Raw genomic sequence first — 21,848 nt, forward strand, 5'->3', positions numbered from 1 at the left:
GAAAATATAAATTAATTTGAAATCCTAATTATTTAAAAAAGAATGTTAACGACTTTCAGTCTACAGTTTGAGGTTTTTACTCCTGTCTTTGTGCATTATTTCTTATAAGACATCATATGACAGCAGCTACTCAACATGCTAAGGGGATCCATTTGCAAGGAGTAAGCAAGTAGCTAATAATCAGTGTTTTAATATATTGTTCATTGCCATGATAACTTTAAGAGTTAGGCATTGAAAAAAGCTAATATAAAACAGCACATGGTATATAACCATAAGATGACAAGCAGTTAGCTTTTTGGCACAACTTCACAGCACATAGGCTAACAGCATAATAAGGCCAGGATACCACACTTGCTCTTCTATTTTATTATTTTTCAGCAAAGCTGTGTTTTCGGTTTGTCCTAGCGAAGATTGGAATGATAAAATATTCACCCCACTTACAGAGAACATTATCACATAGAGCTCAGCAAGGCTCAGTCAAGTGAAATGAGCACGGTACATCAAATATTTTCATGAAACACGTAATTAAAGGATCTCTGGTATGCAGCCTAATGGAGTACAAAGTATAAATCACACAAACTAAAGAAACGGCACTAACAACTCAATTTCAAGCAGAATACCTAGTCCCGGAAGGTTTAAAGCCTCGGGCGACAGGAATTTACTGTTCTCATTCACAGAAATGATCTGCAGATCTCAGTGAACTTTTTTTTTTGGGGGGGGGGGTAAATCTTGCTTACTAAAACAGGTCATTACAGAACCAAGAAAATGATCGATCTCAGCAGTTTAATGCCAAGAAGAAAATAAATAGCTGGTAAAAACCTAGAAGAACAGTATGATATCATAAGATGTTTGATTCTGTTCTAATTCCAGATTCTCTGAGCTACAGTATGTCATATTGAACTCTTAAGGCCTAAAGGGAATCCTTTCTTGGAATGCAAAGCAGATTAACCATGTTTATGTTTCCACATCATTATAGTAGATTTAGGCTAATAAGCTGCGTCGATAACAAACGTTATGTACAGAAATATATGTACAAAATGACTAACTGCCAAACAGGAAAACAAACGGCTCTCCTATGTGTCATTTATGAATTAATAAGGTAAACCAAAGTAATATGCACAAGAAGGGGCTTGTGTTTATTCCCCCATTCAGCAAAAGAACTACTTACTTTGACTAAAGTACTTTAGGGAACAGGAACAGTTAAGTCAGGAACCTGTGAGATATCCCTGGCTCCCAATGTGTGTGTAGACCCACAGACTACATACAGGGTAGGGGCAGAATTCCCTTCTGTTGATTTTTTTAACTCAAACTGGAGCTCAGTAACAGAAGCCATGGCTTTGGCTAGTGGTGGTCCCATTAATTTTCCATCCCATTAATTTCAGTAGGTAATCCTCTAAATCAGTGTTATGTCTTCTTCATTCCTAAATAAAGAAAATGCTGATATTTTTGCTGAACATGCAAGTTTGTTAAAATTGCACTGTAACACATGTTAGAGCCACTGGAGCAAAGATTTTAAAAAAATAAATACTTTTTCACCTCAGACTGCACTTCCAAAATTACAGCTAAACTATGAAGACCATAGCATTATGAGGTGTACAGAACAATTTGATGAACACATAGCTGCAAACATAAAAGCCAACAACAAAAACATTCATTAAATACAGGTACGTTAGTAGCAGGAAACCAGCTAGGAAAGTGGTTGGAGTTTTGGATAACAAGGGAATTAAAGGTGTCCTAAAGGAGGTTAAGGAGATTATAAATAAGCTGAAGGAAATCTTTGCATCTGTCCTAACAGCATAAGATGTGGTCAAAGGCCTGGAAATGATGCCTTATGAGGAACGGCTTAGGGAGCTGGGTATGTTTAGCCTGGAGAAGAGAAGGTTAAGGGGTGATATGATAGCCATGTTCAAATATATGAAAGGATGTCATATGGAGGAGGGAGAAAGATTGCTTTCTGCTGCTCCAGAGAAGTGGACACGGAGCAATGGATTCAAACTACAAGAAAGAAGATTCCACCTAAACATTAGGAAGAACTTCCTGACAGTAAGAGCTGTTTGGCAGTGGAATTTGCTACCAAGGAGTGTGGTGGAGTCTCCTTCTTTGGAGGTCTTTAAGCAGAGGCTTGACAGGCATATGTCAAGAATGCTTTGATGGTGCTTCCTGCTTGGCAGGGGGTTGGACTGGATGGCCCTTGTGGTTTCTTCCAACTCTATGATTCTATGACTCTTGACATTCAGCTTTTAACTAGTGGCTTGAATGGCTGTTGGTGAGATCCTTCTGTTGGGAGTACTTGGGACCAATATTACCAGCATTTCCTCACATTGTTCCACCAGGGACTATGCTGCAAAAGATCCAAGTTGTGGTTCAAGCCTAGCACTGAAGTAGGAATCTGTTTGTTTTACACGACCATAGCATAATACATAATCTTTTAGTCTTTTAGAGCTATAATGAAGTATAATTTGTAGTATCAAATTCTAAACAAAGTAATTTATATTCATTTTTGCTACCAGTAGCTGATTCATGTCTCCAGTCAGATGTGCCAACTCCCTCACATGTAGAAAGACTCACTTCTATAACTTCTTTTGAGAAATTAAGAAAATATATAGACCAGGAAGGGTCGTAGTTGATGATTTAGAACATTTTGCAAACTATAGCTCAAATTGTTGATCCTTCTAGATCTATAGTAAATACTGTGAACTCACATCAGTTCATAAAGGTAAAGGTAAAACGCCCCTGACCATCAGGTCCAGTCGTGTCCGACTCTGTGGTTGCAGTGCTCATCTCGCTCTATAGGCCGAGGGAGCCAGCGTTTGTCCGCAGACAGCTTCCGGGTCATGTGGCCAGCATGACAAAGCTGCTTCTGGCAAACCAGAGCAGTGCACGGAAACGGTGTTTACCTTCCTGCCGGAGCGGTCCCTATTTATCTACTTGCACTTTCATGTGCTTTTGAACTGCTAGGTGGGCAGGAGCTGGGACCGAGCAACGGGCACATCAGTTCATAGTTACTTACAAATAGGAACCACACTAAAGTATATTTAATTCAGCAAAATAGAAATGGACATTTCTCTTTTTTTCTCTTCTACAAATTTTCATAAAATTATGACACCTATTGCTTGGAATTTAAGACCATCCAAAGAAATGGTAGTGGCTACAATGTCACCTCATTATTTCTGTATTACTGAATGGAGGTTATATGCTCCACATGATGCCTTTTGTATCTATGCTCATATTTAGTTACTACTTCATATATATTTTTAGGTGGGAAAAGAAATCCTCCATAACTTGAAGTCCTATAAGTATTCATCATAGCATAGCCATATTTATCTATCCCAGTTTTTAATCTAACTGAAATACTTGTTGGTAAGCCTCTAAGCTCTAGTAGAAATTCACTAATGAGCTCATATTCATGTTATAGTTGCTCTTCCCTGGAAGATTATGAAAACAAAAAATATATAGATGGGAAACTCCCGTAAATTAGAGTTGAAAGAAAGATTTACATGACCTTATTGTGAACCAGAGAGGTTTTATGTGTTGCACTCATTATAGAAAATCCTACCCATAGAATTTAAACACTAACCAGACAGGAATGAGGGATGTCAGAAACACTGTGATCTGGCTCTAAATGCAGATTCAAGTTTTGCAGCTGATTGGCTGTTTCAGTTATGAAGGGCCTTGGATTTTAGTGCTTCTGTAGTTAATTGATGTTTTGCTTATTTAAGCAGTGTCTTGACCACAAAACAATGATCCCTGGATAATTCTAGAAGCAGCTGTTGAAAAGAGAGGGGTGTATAAAGTCTTTTGCAGTTATCAGAGTAAGTAGATGTGGAGGAGGAGTAGAAGCTACATTTTCAAAAGATTTCAGGACACATAGGACTAACAATTAACAATCAGCCACTTTACTAGAAGATAGAATAGTGGCTGTTTGGGGGTGTTGAGTACAAAAGGTATTCTGTAGTAAGTTGCAGGGGAACACATCTTAATTTTCTGCTTATCTATTTGTGGGGATAAGTTAGATCTGTTTTTGTTTCATTTCTAATTACTTGTGTATGTGTTTAGGTTGTTATATCCTTGTTATTTAATGTTCATTTTGGTAAGTTGTTTTGAGTTTCACTTTTCTGAAAAAAAGCTACTAATAAATATAATATTATATTCTCTCACCAGATAGCTGAGTCAGTAGAACATGAGACTCTTAATCTCAGGGTTGTGAGTTCAAGCACCACGTTGGGCAAAAGATTTTTGCATTGCAGGGGGATGGACTAGATGATCCTTGTGGTCCCTTCCAACATACAATTCTATGATTTTATGAATTATGTGGGTCTGTGGGGTGTTAGGAGCAGTAGTATGTATCTCTGATGGGGGACACATATTGCACCTTTGGTCCCCACCTTGCACTCAGCTCTCACCTGTGGCTCCTAGAAGTTGTCAGCATGTGACAGCACCAACACCTCAGAAACAGCTTGGATTGGCTGGCTAAACCATCATTGTTATGGTTGCCTAATTTATGTGTCTTCAGAGCAAACACATTGTCCATTTACAAACTCTTACAGGTACAGAGTTTAAATATCAGTTTAAATAACTGATATTTTAAAAAGTGCTTTGACAAACTATCTTCTTTTGTGCAGAAATTCCATGTCGATGAAATTCAATTTGGCAGAGTCACTATGTTCCCCCTACATGATATTTCAGGGGAGATGATGATGAAAAATAAAACAAGAGATAAGCTATGTTTTTTTTTTAAATTGTTGCAGCTCTCAAGAGTAACACTTGTCACATGAGCAGAGATACCCAAGTGGAATGCTAGTTCAGAGTACAGTACTCTAAAAGGAGAGAACTGTACGATGGCCTTGTGATGAAACCCCTCTAGAAATTGGGAAATGTTGCAAGGTTCCACTAACAACAACAAAAACCCCTGTAAATAAAATTTGGATAGAGACAGACAACCTTTTAACATAAGTGGAAGAGATTTGTCCTTAAGAGTGGATAATATCAAATAAAGAAAGAACAATGTGCCATTTTTTAGACGAGTGCACATAGCAGCCTTAAACAATGGTTTGACCTTTGTTCTTACTGCATTGAATAGGCAGGAAAGCTAGTAATTATTACCATCAAAATATGTATATTTGACAGCAACATTAATAATAACATGCTTGCAAATGATATCTGTTTCTTTCTTATTAGATCTTCTGGATAATAGAGTATTTTTAAATTGAGGAATAACCACTCTCTGTAGAACTTAATACTTGCTTCTGTTCCCCCATGATTCACCTATGAAAATGGCCGGAAATTACCATGCCACATTTCATCATATGGGGTGATTCATAAAACTGGTATAAAAATTACAGTGCACAACTCCTGTGATTTTATGGGTTAATGGCATTGCAAATGGATTTTTGTTGGAAGCAATTAACACAGACATGAGTGCTAAACTTCTGCTAGATTTCCAGAAGTGGCTTTTATGTTGCGTGAAAAACCACATAAAACATGGAAATGATCCGGTAAGGAAACAGAAACAAGTGCTATGTTGTGATATCCCCCTGAAGTCCCCTGCCCTTTCCATCATATCAGTGACAGAGAGCCCCATGGGTGTCATGGAGACCATGAAGTCCTGAGCCAAAACACAAGAGGCACTATCGTTCTGGATTCCTCCCACACTATACTTGATACTACCTTTGCTAGCTCAGTCAGAGAAGCTGCTGGCCAGCAGGGTGGATGGTATGTCAGCAGCAACCCAAGATTACTGTCTCTTTGGCCCAATAACAGGTGCAGGTCTTCGTAGCCAGTTCCAAGACAGGGGTGTTTCCTGGTAACGGACATGGAAGTCCAGTGGATCACAGCTTCAGCCTGTGCTGATACAGCAGCAAACATGTTGGGCAGAATACCTGTGTTAGATGAACCCTTCCCAGCTCACCCACCCAGGTATCAGTAATATACATCAGAATAGCACCCTCACCCATGATCAAATCATGTGCGGTCTTATTATGCACCATTCTGGCATTAAACAATAGTACAACAGTACACCCAGGCTGGTGGGCACAGCAGACAAGCAACCAGGAACTCAGATATGGGAAGTGTAGGAGCAAGGAACTAGGTGGAAATAGCCTCACTCTGCCCTTCAGTGATTATTTATCACCTCCCCATGGCAATGTCTCTCTCTACCCATGATCACTGCAATAGGGGTTGCATCATCCTTCCCTCCCCAAGGAGGTCCTCTCAAGCACACAGTATAAACAGCAGCCACCCACTGACAAAAAAGTACTACAACCAATCAATTATCTTAGAATGTTTCTGATAGATTATGTACAGTTTGACAAAGAATTCACAAGACTCACTCAGTCCCTGACACTATAGGAATGGTTGTGCTTTTATAAAGTATTGTATTTCATTCCGTGTCAAATTCATATTCATATTTTTTTTAGTTAATAGATGCAAAAATGAGAAGCAATTCAGCAGAAAATATGATTGCTTCAAAGAAACAAAAAGGTGCTTGAAATAAAAAGAGAGGGTTTTCAGTTGAAACAGTGGTTCATTTTTAATGGAAATTGTTGCAAGCATTTAACTCAATATCACAAAAAATTGAAATCTGAAATATGCTCATCTAGTTATAGCATTAAAGCATATTCATTGATACAGAGTAATACGATTTATTTAGATGAAAAGGATAGAATCTTGCATATTTTTTTTTAAAGGTGAAGTTCCAAGAAAAAGATTTGATATAATAGTCAAGCTGCTTGGGAAGGCACTATGTCCTGTTCAGAAAGTTCCCACACTCAGATGGATGTCAATGGTGGTGCCAGTGAACCATTACGCAAAGCCCCCCAAACACTTTGTAAACTAGAATCTGGAAGGACAATAGTAAAGTTCAGTGCTAGAAAGAGATAGTGTGTTGAATACACAATACCAAGCTTTGTCTGCTCAGGATTCTGTTGCAAGAGAAGGCTACTTAATCTCCTCCATTTGCCCTGGGGATTCTAACTGTTTTAATGTGTTCTTTTTGAGAGCCTGTGAACTGCAGAATACAAGCTGGTAACAACTTTCTTTGGAGCTGAATTGGTAAAACCTAAAGCCTCCAATACAAAATGCTGTCCCAATGGTGCTAATGAGCACAAAGACAGCCTTTAATGGTGTTTGAAGCTACCCTGGTTGAGGTTTCATGTCATCCCTTGGTGAAGGGATTAATTGTTCAGCTCGTTTTATGAGCATCCAAACTTGTGTCTCAAGGTAGAGTGTGGCCTCTGCATCCCTGTTTTGAATAATAAATCCTGATGCATCTTTAATAATTTCTGAAACTTCAGGTTTCTCTTTGAAAATACAGTACTGATAAACACAAATGGTTTGTACTGAACTTGATATAGTTTGATAAAGGACAGAAAAATGCATCTATTTCAGATGTAATTTAAATGTAATCCCATCAAAGACATTAGAATTATGTTTGTATGCAGTTGTCCTACACTAACAAGAACTGGTAGTTCTTAATTTAAAGAACTCTTCTTTCAAAAAAAATATCTTCACTAATCAACTGCATACCCACCCTACTTTTAAAGCACATTTTGATTGATTGATTGATTGTATTTCTATGTCACTTTTCATTCAAAAGATCGAGCCTTTTCCACCTTCCTGAAATAACCTGCGGTTTGCAGCCCATTAGAGCTCAGGATTGTTGGCAGTCCTTGAGTGCTGTGTGGATGGCCTTGTATTTCTGTTGCACCTGCAGTGTGGCTTTCTTACTGCTCCTCCCAACTCCCTTCTCCTGCTGCAGCTGTTTCACTATCTTCATAATACAGTACATTCTGATACTTCTGTAGCCTGCACCAAGCCCTGCAGCTCCTGCACACAGAGGAGCAGGCTCCGGTGGACAGCTCAGAAAAGGGGGGCACAGCAACTCAGCACAGGAGCCAGGCACTCACAATGCTTTTGCTGCTCACTCTCATACACTTGGCTAAAGGGTACAAGCAGTTGGTTGAAAGTTTAAAACACATTCCCTCCCCAAGAATCCTGGTAACTGTATTTTACTCATCACAAGACTACAATGCCCAGCATCCTTAACAAACTATACTTCCCAAGATTCTTATTGGGCAAAATGTGCTTTTAAATGTATGGTGTGTACACATATGTTTCCACAAAGGGGTAAGAGGTCCACTCTTGCATATTACAGAAGTGTGAAAACAGAAAGCATTTGTCATTTGCATTTCCTCATTTGCCACTTACTAATAAGTCCTATCCTTAACAGTGGTGGAATCTAGCCACACATAAAAAATGCTGTGAAAATGCCCTGACTCGGCCCCGGACACACTGACCAGATGCTTGGAAACTGTGGCTGGATGGCTGTGTGGGAGCCGGTTGAAGTTAAATCCTTTGAAGACAGAGGTCCTCTGGCTGTGTCGGGACGACATGGGGTGGGGGGCCAACTCACATCTCTTGCAGGGCTCAATTAGTGCCAGCGCCTTCTGTCAAGAGTTTGGGTGTAACCTTCGACGCCTCCCTTTCTATGGAGGTGCAGATTGCAGCCACAGCAAAGGTGGCATTTTTCCATCTCCGCTGTATTAAGCAGTTGGTCCCTTACCTTTCTTGCCCTGACCTGACTACAGTGATCCATGTGACGGTCACCTCCAGGCTCGATTATTGTAACTCACTTTACATGGGGCTGCCCTTGAAGCTGACCCAGAAACTCCAGCGGGTGCAGAATGTTGTGGCAGGCTCTTCATGGGGTCCTTGTCGGGGGGATCATATTCATCCAGTGCTTTACTAGCTGCACTGGAGTACAGGGTCAGGTTTAAGGTGCTGGTTTTGACCTTTAAAGCCCTATGCGGCCTAGGACCCTTGTACCTAGGTACATGACCCATGTACATCAGATGTCAAAGAGAAAAACAGCTACCAGATTTTTAGAAGACATCTGAAGCCAGCCCTGTTTAGGGATGCTTTTAATGTTTAATCGATTATTTTATTTTATTTTTCAGTTGGAAGCCGCCCAGTGGCTGGGGAAACCCAGCCAGATGGGCGGGGTATAAATAATAAATTATTATTATTATTATTATTATTATTACTACTACTACTACCTACGGGACCACTTCTCCTGGTATGCTCTGCGGAGGACCTTAAGGTCCATAAAAAACAACACTTTGGAGGTCCTGAACCTCAAGGAGGTTAGATTCGCCTCAACTAGGGCCAGGGCCTTTTCAGCACTGGCCCCGACTTGGTGGAACGCTCTGTCACAAGAGATCAGGGCCCTGCAGGATTTGACATCTTTCCACAGGGTCTGCAAGATGGAGCTGTTCCGCCTGGCCTTTGGCTTGGACTCACTCTGACCCCTTATATGGGATTTGGTATACAGTATAAATTTTCCCTTGGCTTTTTTGCTGGCCCATGTAGGACCAGCATGGATAGCTGGCTCGGCTGAATATCTGATGTTTCCTCCCTTTATGGTCTTGATTTATGGGCTACTACTAAAAAGTGGCTGCATTTTAAGCTGTATTTTAATTATCTGTTTTTTTCTTTTTTCCCTTTTTTCTATTATGTTTTATTGTAATTTATATTCAGTGTTAGCTGCCCTGAGCCCGGCCCTGGCCCGGGAGGGTGGGGTATAAATAAAATTATTATTATTATTATTATTATTATTATTATTATTAAAAACACTTTGAAAATATATATTGAATTTGCCATAGCTCACCATTGCCATCTAGTACCACATTTGTATGATGTGCTTTACAAAACAGTTAAAATGTTTTATTTGCAGCTATAATAGCTGAGTCCTAAATTGAAAATATGCAGGCAAAGTGTGTATTGCTTTTTAACCCTTGTTCAACACTTCATGGTTTTAGATTCTTTATAAATAACTTCCACCATACAGTCGTATGGTTCTTGAAGGGAATTCGTCCTGGAAGTTCGTTCGACTTCCGAAAACATTTGGAAACCAAGGCACGGCTTCCAGTTGGCTGCAGGAGCTTCCTGCACTCAATCAGAAGCTGCAGAAGCCATCCCGGATTTTGGTGTTTCAAAGAATGTTTGCAAACCGGAACACTCACTTCTGGGTTTGCGGCATTCAGGAACCAAAACGGATGAGTACCAAGGCGTTCGACAACCAAGGTATGACTTTATAGTGAAGAAGGAAAAATAGCAACATAAAAACAAAAGTTGCGCATTGAATAATAAAAAAAGCTGGTTGTTTCCTACCTGAGATCAAGAATCTTGTACAAGGATAGCAAACCTTCCATAGATCCTATCTATTACCAAATTTCATACTCCAAATCTATGCACTTAATATGTCTGTTGAAGAAAGTATGCTTGAGTCCAGATCCACAATGCATTCTATAACATCATGTATTTCAAAATTATAATTTACTGTAGATTTTCTGGTGGTTCTTTTCTCTCTTGATTTTGCTAGGAATAGCTATATTTTACATTCACATTTCATTTCTCCTCATTCTCTTTGTGAATCACTTTTCTCCACCCTTCAACCCTTCTTTCATGTCCTACTTTAAATTTCTGCATTAAACTATAAGAAGGTTAATGTGATGCAACTGTAGTTGAAGTGCTAATGAAACACCTAGGGCAACAGATAGAAGAAGTTCAAAAGCCGCAGCAACTTAGAAAAAGCTGCATGAATCTCTGTTTCTAACGGCTTCTTTTCAAATGATATATAATCCATACATACACTGTCGAACAGTCTGCAAGCCCAAGTATAGCCATAGATCTTTTTAAAGTGAGTTTTGAAATGTCCTTGTCATAGGATTTCAAACTATATTAGAAATAGTCAGTTGTTCAATAAAAATAATCTCAAAATAGTTTGGATTTCAAAGGTATCTTGGAAAGTGTATGTTTCAGTTGATCTGCAAGAATTATATTAAATCTATTTTAATAGTGCTCTCCTCTGCACATAGTACTATGCCACACACACAAGCCTGAATAGCTTGTAAATATATTCTGCAACAGGCTTTTCACTATAGTAAACCTATATTAATGTCCTATGGAGGAAGCAGTTGTCATTTCCACTGTATGGGCAGACAGTGACTTCCTCAAAGATCTGGCCAAAGATATAGAGCCCACTGGGAGCCTAGCTGGGGAAAGTGTGTGTGTGAAGCAGGTGTTTCATGGGCTTCATGCCATAGTTATTTGTTAGGCAAGGCCCAAGGCCCAATGGGTACAATGGGTACAATTCACTGGTAAGTTATCCTGTGCAAGTCCCTAAGTGATCTGAAGTAAATATCTGAAGAGTAAAGCTTTTATGTAGCTATCAACAAATTGTGACGGGACTTGCAGAGGAGAGCTTCCCAGTTGATTGTGCCTATAATCATTGGTAGTGCATCAATTAAGAAAAGCTCTGAGGTGCTCTTAGTTACTCAAAGGGTTGAGCAGAACCCTGTGCTCCTACAAGGAACAGTGGTATGCCTTTAAATAAACTATTATTATAATGACAGAGATTAAACTGGACCTGCAGATTCGACTCCAGTTTCCTTTTGGGGAAGAAAAATATTCTGAAACAAACAAGTTTGGATGATTGAAAAAGAATCTTCTTTACTTTTCAGAAGAATTTCACCTACATTTTAGCTGTGTAATTTTTGGCACTGAAAAGAAAGCTGTGTGGACACAGGAGGCTGTAGTTTTAGATCTTCATGAGTCAGTCTTGAGACCTCAAAGTACGGGTAAGGAGATGCATTACATGAAATCTCCATTAATATACGACTCTTTAACCAAGCTCTTTGCATCAAAATAGAAAAAGCTTCCATGACTTGGTTGGCTGTGAAGCCAACATCTGTGACCTACCTTAACGTCTGTGGGATCACTGTGGACAGATAGAGCCTCTTGGTGATTATAAATTACAGTGATCCCTGCACTAAAATAAACACAGATATATTCACACATCTGTGTTCTATTAAATGAGCAGCAGCTGCCAAAATAAGCACTATAGTTTATTTATTGATGGAAATAATATTCTATGTGCTTCTCATAAGCAAACTAGGATTTATTAAAATAGGCAGTCTTTTTTTTTTTAAGTTCAAAATTCTTTCCATCCTGGGGGTGAATTGTTGTTGTTTTTAAAACAATGGAAATAGTTAATGAAGTGAATATAAAATCATGCCTACTTTCTTGAAATCTTACAGTTTTTGTTGAAGACTAGCAAGTAGGGGCAAAAGGAAACTCATTCGTGAAACAGTGCTGTGAAATAGCTAAGAATGTTATAATCCCTATGGAACCCTGTGACTCCTCACACCATAGACCATGAGCAGCACTCCACATCAATTAGTGCAGCCATAAACAATAATTACCTCCATGCTTGTATCACTGACCTTCTCACTCCTCTTGTGGCATGGCTTCTATCATCATCTAGCAGCAGATGTGCTATATAATGCATGCATTCTGTTTATGGTTGATAAATACAGTATATGACCAGTGTTTCCACTTCTGAGTTGTAAAGCTTAATAATGCCTTATACATTAAAACTTTTAGTGGGGCGAAACCAAAACAAAAATCTCTTGAAGGCATGACTGAAAAATCAAGATTGCTACAAGTAAAAATAAGGAATGTCAAGGGTACTACTTCATAACAAGAGGTACACAAATATGTCCCCCCTTTTAATCTTTAATGCTCTTCACACATGACCAATCCTCAAATGAATGGTGAACCTAAACAAAATTGTTTCTGTGTTTCTGTTGTGTGTGCGTATGAAAGGGAGCATTTGAGTTTTTCAGAGAATTTGTAGAAGGAGTAGGTCCCAGAAGTATGCAAGTCTAAAATGGGTATACTTTGAAATGTCCAATTTCTTGACCTTATAACACATATGCATGACTTTTAATTGCAATCTGTGGCTCATCTTACTTTCTTGAGTTATTTTTTTCTGCTTATGTTTAGAATTCTATGCCATGGATTCACTGATTATTTTCCGGGCTAGAGACCGTCAGCTTCAACATTGCCCATCCATACAGTGCATAAATGTTTTCTGGAACAGCTTCCAAGTGCTTACTATCTTATGATACAGTGCAGCATGGTTGTCAATACATGATTTACAGTCTGTGCTGTGCTTGAGTTCAGCTGCTTGGGTTCTGCTCTGCATGCACTTATTCTTGCTTTGTGCTTGGGGGACAATTGTAGCTTGGATTGATCTGTGATAGCCAGATATTTGCAAATGGTATAGTAAGTGATCTGCAAGAACACACACACATGCAGCTGTATAACCACGAAAAGCAATAATATGGGAGAGTGACTGACTATGCCGCTCACCCATTTTACCACTAGGCAGCACTCTAGGGTTCCCTGAGCATAAACAATGCACCTTTGCCTGTATATGATGCTGGTTTTATTATTATTAATTCAAGAATGACAGTTGTACACCTCCATAGCATGTTTGAAAAATAATTAGCTACTCATTTTCTTCCTGGGAGGAGTGCAAAAGGAAAAAACACCAAAGAGCATCTGCAGCAGGACAACCGGATCTGACCCAGCTGCAACAAAACATGTCTCTCCCATATCAGTCTCTACAGCTATGGCAGGAGCTATAACTCGCCAAAGGTTTGACTTTGGGGGTGGACTCTTCTATTGTCTCCTGAACAGACGGATTCCACTAAAAAAACTCATTCCCTCCCTCCCTCCCTCTTTGCCTCCAAGTCTAATGCCACATGAAGCTTTTTTTCAGCCTTCAATCTCTATTCCTCAAGCTGAACTATGCATTACTTGTTCCTTTCTCCTCCTTTTTAATGTAGTGAAAATACCATCAGTTTAGGAATATTCTCAATATAGCTTTCTCCACTTGGCCTTGCAGGTGAACCAACGGAAGATGTGTATATATAATGTATATGATTGTACTGGTAGGTGAAATGCCCACTTAAACCTCAAACAATATATATTCGTTCACTTCCTTTGGAATGAGACTGTGCATTCTGAATGAGCTCACTGAGGAAATATAACACCAAATAAATCCTTACAATAAGTTATGCCGCAAGCAGCCATTCCTTAACAAGCTCACACATTTGAGGCCATAGTATCAACAGCTGTCTCAGAAGGCTGCATTTTGATATTCTGAAAGCGCCCGTGGCCCCCAAATAAATGTTGTCAGCAAGCGTTTTTCCACCTTTTTTTTTTTACTTTATACTGGTATAAATAATGCTTTTTATTCTTCTTTCAGAAACAAAGACAGCCTTCTCTGATCCTAACTTTTAAGCATGTGAGTAGGGGGGAACTTATGGGGAGCAGCAAACTCCATTCCACACAGAACAACATTCCTCTGTTTGCCAGGTGAGACTCCAAAAAGAGAAAAGAGCTCTTCCAAATTAGACTCCCTTTCTCATTACCAAATGCATGCATTACATGCATGTGAAAGTAGATACTACTGCGTGTAAATTGAATGATAAGAACTGCAGCTAACTGCAGCAGTGATCCATGCTTAAACGTAGAAATTGCTCTTTGGAGACATGTCTATCCATTCCATCAACTCAAGATAGGCTATGATCCAGTGAAGTAAACCCATGCATGGAAGTTGTGGTTTCCCATTTGGGATTACATAAGAAGAAAGATCTGTATGCTTATACAGTAGAGGTCACCAGGGCCACAAGTAGAATGAGAATATTAAATGAGGCAGCAATAAGATATTTACAAGCCTTTCTATATGCCACAGTCTTATAGGTTAACTTGTTTTAAAAATAATTTGAGGGAAACAAGCCAACCCCACGGATGCAGAATACTGTATATACATAATCACAAATGTTGGGTTGCATGTGGACATGTGTAAATAATATGTGTTTCTCCCTGTCTGTCTTCTTATTCCATTTATGTACCAGTTGAAATTCAATGAGAAATAAGCCTTCTCTTTCCGATATTATGCATCTTTGGCTTCAATCCAAAATGGAAATGATTTTATTTGATTAAGCTTAATGATGCTATCATTAATCATTTTATGTACGATAGCATATATTCCCTGATGAAATAAGTGATTAATCTCCTTAATATCTGGCCTGCCTTCTATTGTCTTCTATTTACTTAGTCTTTCTTAAGATAGTTGGCAAGTGTAATCTCTGTGTCACGTTTATTTGTTTTCTTGGTGGTCATGATACATTTTTTATGATACGAGCATTTGTCATCAATTTTAAGAATATCCTTGATGTGGCAGTACAGAAAAACTAGAGCATGATCACTTCATTGTCTGGTCCTTGGAGAGAATGTCAATATATATAAGGAAGGAAAGATTCAACACAGATGCATATTTCGATGAGCAACAGAATGTGGGTGTAGTTCCTCTGCAATGCATTACTGTCAAGCAGGATATGTATTTCAATATCCATGAAATTGCGAAGCTAGGGATCATGGGAGTTGTAGGCCAAAAACATCTGGAGGGCTGAAGTTGAGGAAGCCTGGCCTAGTTAGAGATTTCCCGGCTTTGGGAAGAAGGAGGGAGGGCTTTATGACCCTACCAAAGCCCCGTGCACCCACCCCAAAGCATTGCTTATCCAGCTTTGGGAAGGCAGTGCAAGGGCTGGGGGAAGCACCAAATTTTGGCTTCACTCCCTTCCCACCATGCAACAAGATAGTGTGTGGCTCACAGGTTCTCTGTCAAAGTACTATTGTGGCCCACTTGGTATGAAAAGTTGGATTGCCCTGGGCTAGGCAATCAGTTGGTCTTTGTCATCCTGGCTGAACTGTCTTGACCAGGGTTCCCAAACTAAGGCCCGGGGGCCGGATGTGGCCCAATCGCCTTCTCAATCCGGCCCACGGACGGTCCGCGAATCAGCATGTTTTTACATGAGTAGAATGTGTCCTTTTATTTGAAATGCATCTCTAGGTTATTTGCGAGGCCTGCCTGGTGTTTTTACATGAGTAGAATGTGTCCTTTTATTTAAAATGCATCTCTGGGTTATTTGTGGGGCATAGGAATTCGTACATTTCTCCCCCCCCTCAAAATATAGTCTGGCCCCCCACAAGGTCTGAGGGACAGTTTGCTGACCCCTGGTCTTGACTCTAGGGAAGGGTAGGCAGACATTCCTGGGACAAGGTCCCTTAAAGAATCAGTGACTTTGGAAAAGGACACTTAACAAGTATTTAATGATCCAGGGAAATGAGATGAAAAAAGGGTAAGTTTAAGGTGAGAGGGAAAACTGGAAAAGAAATGGGCAGAGAGAAGACAAGTGCATAGCTGGTAACTGCAGAGGTGGCAGGTGCACATAATTCTTTGAAATAATATTTGGCTTCAGAACTCTAGTTGTATTCAAAAGTCTGCACACAGGTGCTGACTTATCTTAAATATGCCAAACTTGATTAAGAAGAATTCTATTTTCAAGTGATCTTAACATCACAGTTGTAGCAATGTTTTGGTATTGAAGTTGTTAACAATCTTCTCTTTGTGTATAATTTTTGGTACGCACTTTTCATTATAAAATAATGCAAAGTGAGAATTATTATATACGTCAGTGTTTCTCAACCAGTGTGCCTCCAGATGTTTTGGGACTACAACTCCCATCATTCCTGACCACTGGTCTTGCTAGCTAGGGATGATGGGAGTTGTAGTCCCAAAACATCTGGAGGCACACTGGTTGAGAAACACTGATATACGTAGTTCGAACAATTGTTCTACTGTTTTGAAGTTGAATGCTTTTCTTACTCCCAATTTTGTGTGGAAGATGGGAAGGGGAATGACCAGACAGATGCCAAAAAACATGTACATGTGCTACTGACTATAACCAGATGTTTGGATGGTGAAAGCATCATGTTTTCTTCACTGGTTGCAAATAGGAAAGTGATTGCTATGATAGTATCTCCCATGTGCCCACTAGAGGGCAATCTCTAGAAAGCAGATTAAATTCTATATAAGCATGGGAGTTCACTTTTCTGTGTAAGCAGTATTTTTATTTTGCAATTATCTGCTCCCCACAGCTTACAAGAACTACATAATTATACAAAATAATCTCCTGTAATTTCACTAATGAGAATATTATGTTTCAAAACTGAAGCCATTGCCATATGTAAAAATTTAAAAAAAGCACGATTATTTCTAATTTTAGTATTGTGTTTCTTAGTCTGGTTCTGTAATCCTGTTTTTATTTTATTGCAGGCTAAGGGAATTTCGGTTTACTTCCTTTAACAAAGTAAACTACACAGACAGATCCTTATATGATCCAGTCACCATCGTGATACTCATAGCTAAGCTGCATTAGTTTAAATTGAGCAATGAGTGAATACTAAAAATTTCCAATTACCTGGAACTGTCAAGAAAGCAGAGAAAGCAGGGGGGACTGCAGGTGCCCCTTTCCATTCAAGGAACAAGCATTCCCTAATCTGCCTAATCTATTATCCAGGCATTACTGGAGTCTTCTTTCTCCCAGCTCTAACCAGCCAACCCTTTCCTTTGCAGAGGGTCTGCTGGAAGCTTAAGGATGGAAGGTTTTAAACAACAACAACAACAAAAAAGGAGTTACTGCATTTCATTCAACCTGAATAATCACTGATTGTGAAAGGAGCTAATCAACACAACACAGAAAGGAGGCTGAAAAAAAATGTAATTAAGGCTTTCCACCTTAATATAATTATTATTATTTATTTAATGAAGAAAGTTACAGGCTTTCTTGCATGTGATAAAAACCAGAGACAACAGTGAAATAATCTGGGGCATTTACAACGACTTGGAACTAACTCCTCCAACTAATTAATGTCAGTCACTTACTTGCTTGGAGGCATGTTCTTTTATTGACGTGATCCATGAGCCCCATTAAGAGGTGAATAGATCCATATATGCAACTAGCCCTCCAGTTTGCCACCTGAACATTTTTGTACATGCAGTCCTTACTTGGTCTTAATAGTCTTATTGAAAATATTGGGGCCATACCTAAGTTTAAGGTCTTGGAATTTATTCAAATGAAGCAGTTCTTTCTGTGCTTTGAAGTTTTGTGTTCAAAGACATTTGCCTTGATCTCCATGCAGCTGCATTATTAAATGAGAACAGCAGCATTTGAAATCTACTCTGTGAGCTGATTCACACAATGCCCTCTGGAAGACAGAATGAATGGATCTGAGTGTGTTCCTGCTTGTTTCACAACTATGAAGAAGGCCGTATACATCAACAGCCACTATGGAGGACAGTGATAGAAAGGCTTGCAGGGTGGTTTCTTATCAGCTTCCCCTATGCTTTCTTTGAGTAGGGGAGGAAGAAAGGGCCATACTTTAGTGGTAAACCACATGCTTTACACGCCGATGGTCTCAGGTTCGATCCCTGGAATCTCCAGGTAGGGCTGGAAAAAAACCCTGTCCAATATTGTTGGGAGTCTTTGCCAGTAAGTGTGGTCGATGCTGAGATAGATGGACCAGTGGTCCAACTTGGTGTGTGGCAGCATTGCACACACTTGTGTGCAGGATAGGGCAAAGAGAATGTTAATGGGAACATTTCTTTTTATGATCCACACACACTTGCTGCTCCTTAGCATACTTTCCTCAAAACCAATAGTTGTTGTTGTTGTTGTTTTGTATTTTCCACTTTGCTGATTCTTGTGAACATTGCTACAATAACTACATGCTGGAAAAGTTACAGTACAGAGTCTGAAATAAGCTACTTTATCCCAAAGAAATGAGTACGAACAACTGAATGACAATGGTTGCATATGGTAATTCTTTCAAATGAACTGTCGAAAGTAATTAAATGATAAGACAAGCCATATAAAGCTAATAATTTACACGAGAAAAAGAACACAGAATTTGTGGCTTACAGTGGACTTATTCTTTTCTCCAACCCATTTTCTCTATGAGTTAAGTGCAATTCTCTATGAGTGCAATTTCTCTATGAGTTAAGTGACCGAACCCAATGGCTCCTCCTCATCCTGGAGAGTAGTGACTAGTGGGGTGCCACAGGGTTCTGTCTTGGGCCCAGTCTTATTCAACATCTTTATCAATGACTTGGATGATAGGCTTGAGGGCATCCTGAGCAGGTTTGCAGATGACACCAAATTGGGAGGGGTGGCTAATACCCCAGAGGACAGGATCACACTTCAAAATGACCTTAACAGATTAGACAACTGGGCCAAAGCAAACAAGATGGATTTTAACAGGGAGAAATGTAAAGTACTACACTTGGGCAAAAAAGAAAGAAAGAAAGAAAGAAAGAAAGAAAGGCACAAATACAGGATGGGTGACACCTGGCTTGAGAGTAGTACATGTGAAAAGCATCTAGGAGTCTTGGTAGACCACAAACTTGACATGAATCAACAGTGTGATGCAGCAGCTAAAAAAGCCAATGCAATTCTGGGCTGCATCAATAGGAGTATAGCATCTAGATCAAGGGAAGTAATAGTACCACTGTATTCCGCTCTGGTCAGACCTCACCTGGAATACTGTGTCCAGTTCTGGGCACCACAGTTCAAGAAGGATACTGACAAGCTGGAACGTGTCCAGAGGAGGGCAACCAAAATGGCCAAAGGCCTGGAAACAATGCCTTATGAGGAACGGCTTAGGGAGCTGGGTATGTTTAGCCTGGAGAAGAGAATGTTAAGGGGTGATATGATAGCCATGTTCAAATATATAAAAGGATGTCATATAGAAGAGGGTGAAAGGTTGTTTTCTGCTGCTCCAGAGAAGCGGACACGGAGCAATGCATTCAAGCTACAAGAAAGAGGATTCCACCTAAACATTAGGAAGAACTTCCTGACAGTAAGAGCTGTTCGACAGTGGAACTTGCTGCCAGGGAGTGTGGTGGAGTCTCCTTCTTTGGAGGTCTTTAAGCAGAGGCTTGACAGCCATCTGTCAGGGATGCTTTGATGGTGTTTCCTGCTTGGCAGGGGGTTGGACTGGATGGCCCTTGTAGTCTCTTCCAACTCTGTAGAATCATGATTCTATGATTCTACATTTTACGGTGTAAAAGGTTATGAGCAGAATCTGACCTACATTAGTTTTAATGGGATTCATCCTGATTCTCACAGTTACTTTGTAAATTTATTTTATTGCAAACCCCCTTATACTCAAAGTCAGCATCCTTAGGATCTCAGTTCCACTGATAAGCATTATTAATGGAAATAAAATATGAAAAGACAATAAAGCTAGTTGAGAGATGTGCCATTTCCCCTTCCCCCAAAGCCATTTACCATTGGTGGGGGACCCCCCCCCCCCAAATAACATAATGAATGTTGAGAACTCAGCATATTTTTGAAATCATTCCCTCACTCCCCCAGGTTGGCAGTAATAACATTTCAGCTGCTGGGGGACAAACATGAGGTTCTAATAGAATAAATCTAGGAACAGTATTAGTTGTGACTTGCCTGTTTATAACTGCTGCTGAACTAACATGATTATATCAATTTAAAAACATATACAGTACACTGTATTAAAGAATTAATGTCAATGTTCTAGTTATTTTCATCAACTCAAATCCACAAATGCAAGACCATGAGAATTGTTTGGGCATATGGTATTTTACTGACTCCACATTGCACTAATCATTGTGTTTTATCTATGCTATGAGTTGAAGATCTGATAGAAAAACCTTAACTTTATGCACCTTTACACAATTATGAATACTCAAGCTTTTCGACCAGTATTGCACCCACATAAAACTAATGAATTCCATACTTTTACATGTTGAGCATTTGTAAAAGATTTGAGTCTGGATCCTGGAGTTGGATCCCCCTTCTTCTGGGGATGAGGCCAAGGACTATGAAGCAGATGCGAAATGGTTTACAGGGAGAATCCCAGAAGCACTTCCACCAGATGAGCCTGTGGTGCAAGCTGAGGACATGGCGGTGCTGTCCTTGGACTCAGAGGACTCACACAGAGAGTCCCTCCCCCCACTCAACTAGAGCAGAAGATCAACAGAGCAGGCTAGGACCCTTTAACAGAAAAGGAACCTTCCAGTGGGGATGTAGCTGGTATTATGTAGTAGCAAACAATCTGAGTTTGATGGCTAGTGAAGCAACATCAGAGCTGTTCTCCTTTGGCTTGCCTTGTACTAGGCCTCACATCACAACACACAGATGAGAAGACTAAAGAAAATATAGATCGGCTGAAAGTGAGAATGATCAACGGAAAACATGATGGAAGTACTGTATGTAAAAGAATCATCATATTCATTTTAAATGTGATTGTAACACTCAAAGAAAATTTAGAGACAAGGAGTGCAAGAAAAGTCACATAGCAGGGAGTAGAATAAGAAGGGATCAGGTTGTTTATCATCATCATCATCATCATCATCATCATTGTCATACCATCCTTCATCAGCAGATCTCATGTTTATACAGGTAGAAATTGTCACTAAGATTTCTATCTACTTGCCAGACAATATTTAATCAGGAACTGTGTCATTTGGGGGGACGTACCTTAATCACTAAGCATAATGGTGGTCAGGGACCAGAATTTCTTATACTGATGAACTGTTTTTACTACTTTCAATCACAATGGAATTGTGCAGGGCTTACTTAGCACCAAACACTCACATCCTGCATCTACTGCCTTTTTCAGGAAAACCACCAATATCAAGATTCCTGCTACTGCAAATGGTCACTGTGCCTGCGTAATATACATTTAAGCTATAATTGAATTATCACCTATGGCATGCTTTGTATTGCGATGCCATTCAACCATACTTGTACCTTATATATGTCAACCAACGTTTCACCAAATGGGCTTTAATGAAAACCGTAATAAAGAAATTTGTTATGCTGTAATCCAATATAAGGGACGCGGGTGGCGCTGTGGTCTAAACCACTGAGCCTAGAGCTTGCAGATCAGAAGGTCGGCGGTTCGAATCCCCACGATGGGGTGAGTTCCCATTGTTCGGTCCCAGCTCCTGCCCACCTAGCAGTTTGAAAGCACATCAAAGTGCAAGTAGATAAATACAGTAGGTACCACTCCCACGGGAAGGTAAACGCCATTTCCGTGTGCTGCTCTGGTTCACT

At 39.7% G+C, this 21,848-nt stretch overlaps 1 protein-coding gene across 3 annotated transcripts in view; it reads right to left on the minus strand.

The window, feature by feature from the left end:
• ROBO1 (roundabout guidance receptor 1) overlaps positions 1-21,848 on the minus strand; it is a 577,709-nt gene that overhangs the window by 287,927 nt on the left and 267,934 nt on the right. The window lies entirely within an intron of this gene.

Source organism: Zootoca vivipara, chromosome 4 (assembly GCF_965207765.1).
Source record: "Zootoca vivipara chromosome 4, rZooViv2.hap1.1, whole genome shotgun sequence".
Taxonomy (NCBI): Eukaryota; Metazoa; Chordata; class Lepidosauria; order Squamata; family Lacertidae; genus Zootoca; species Zootoca vivipara.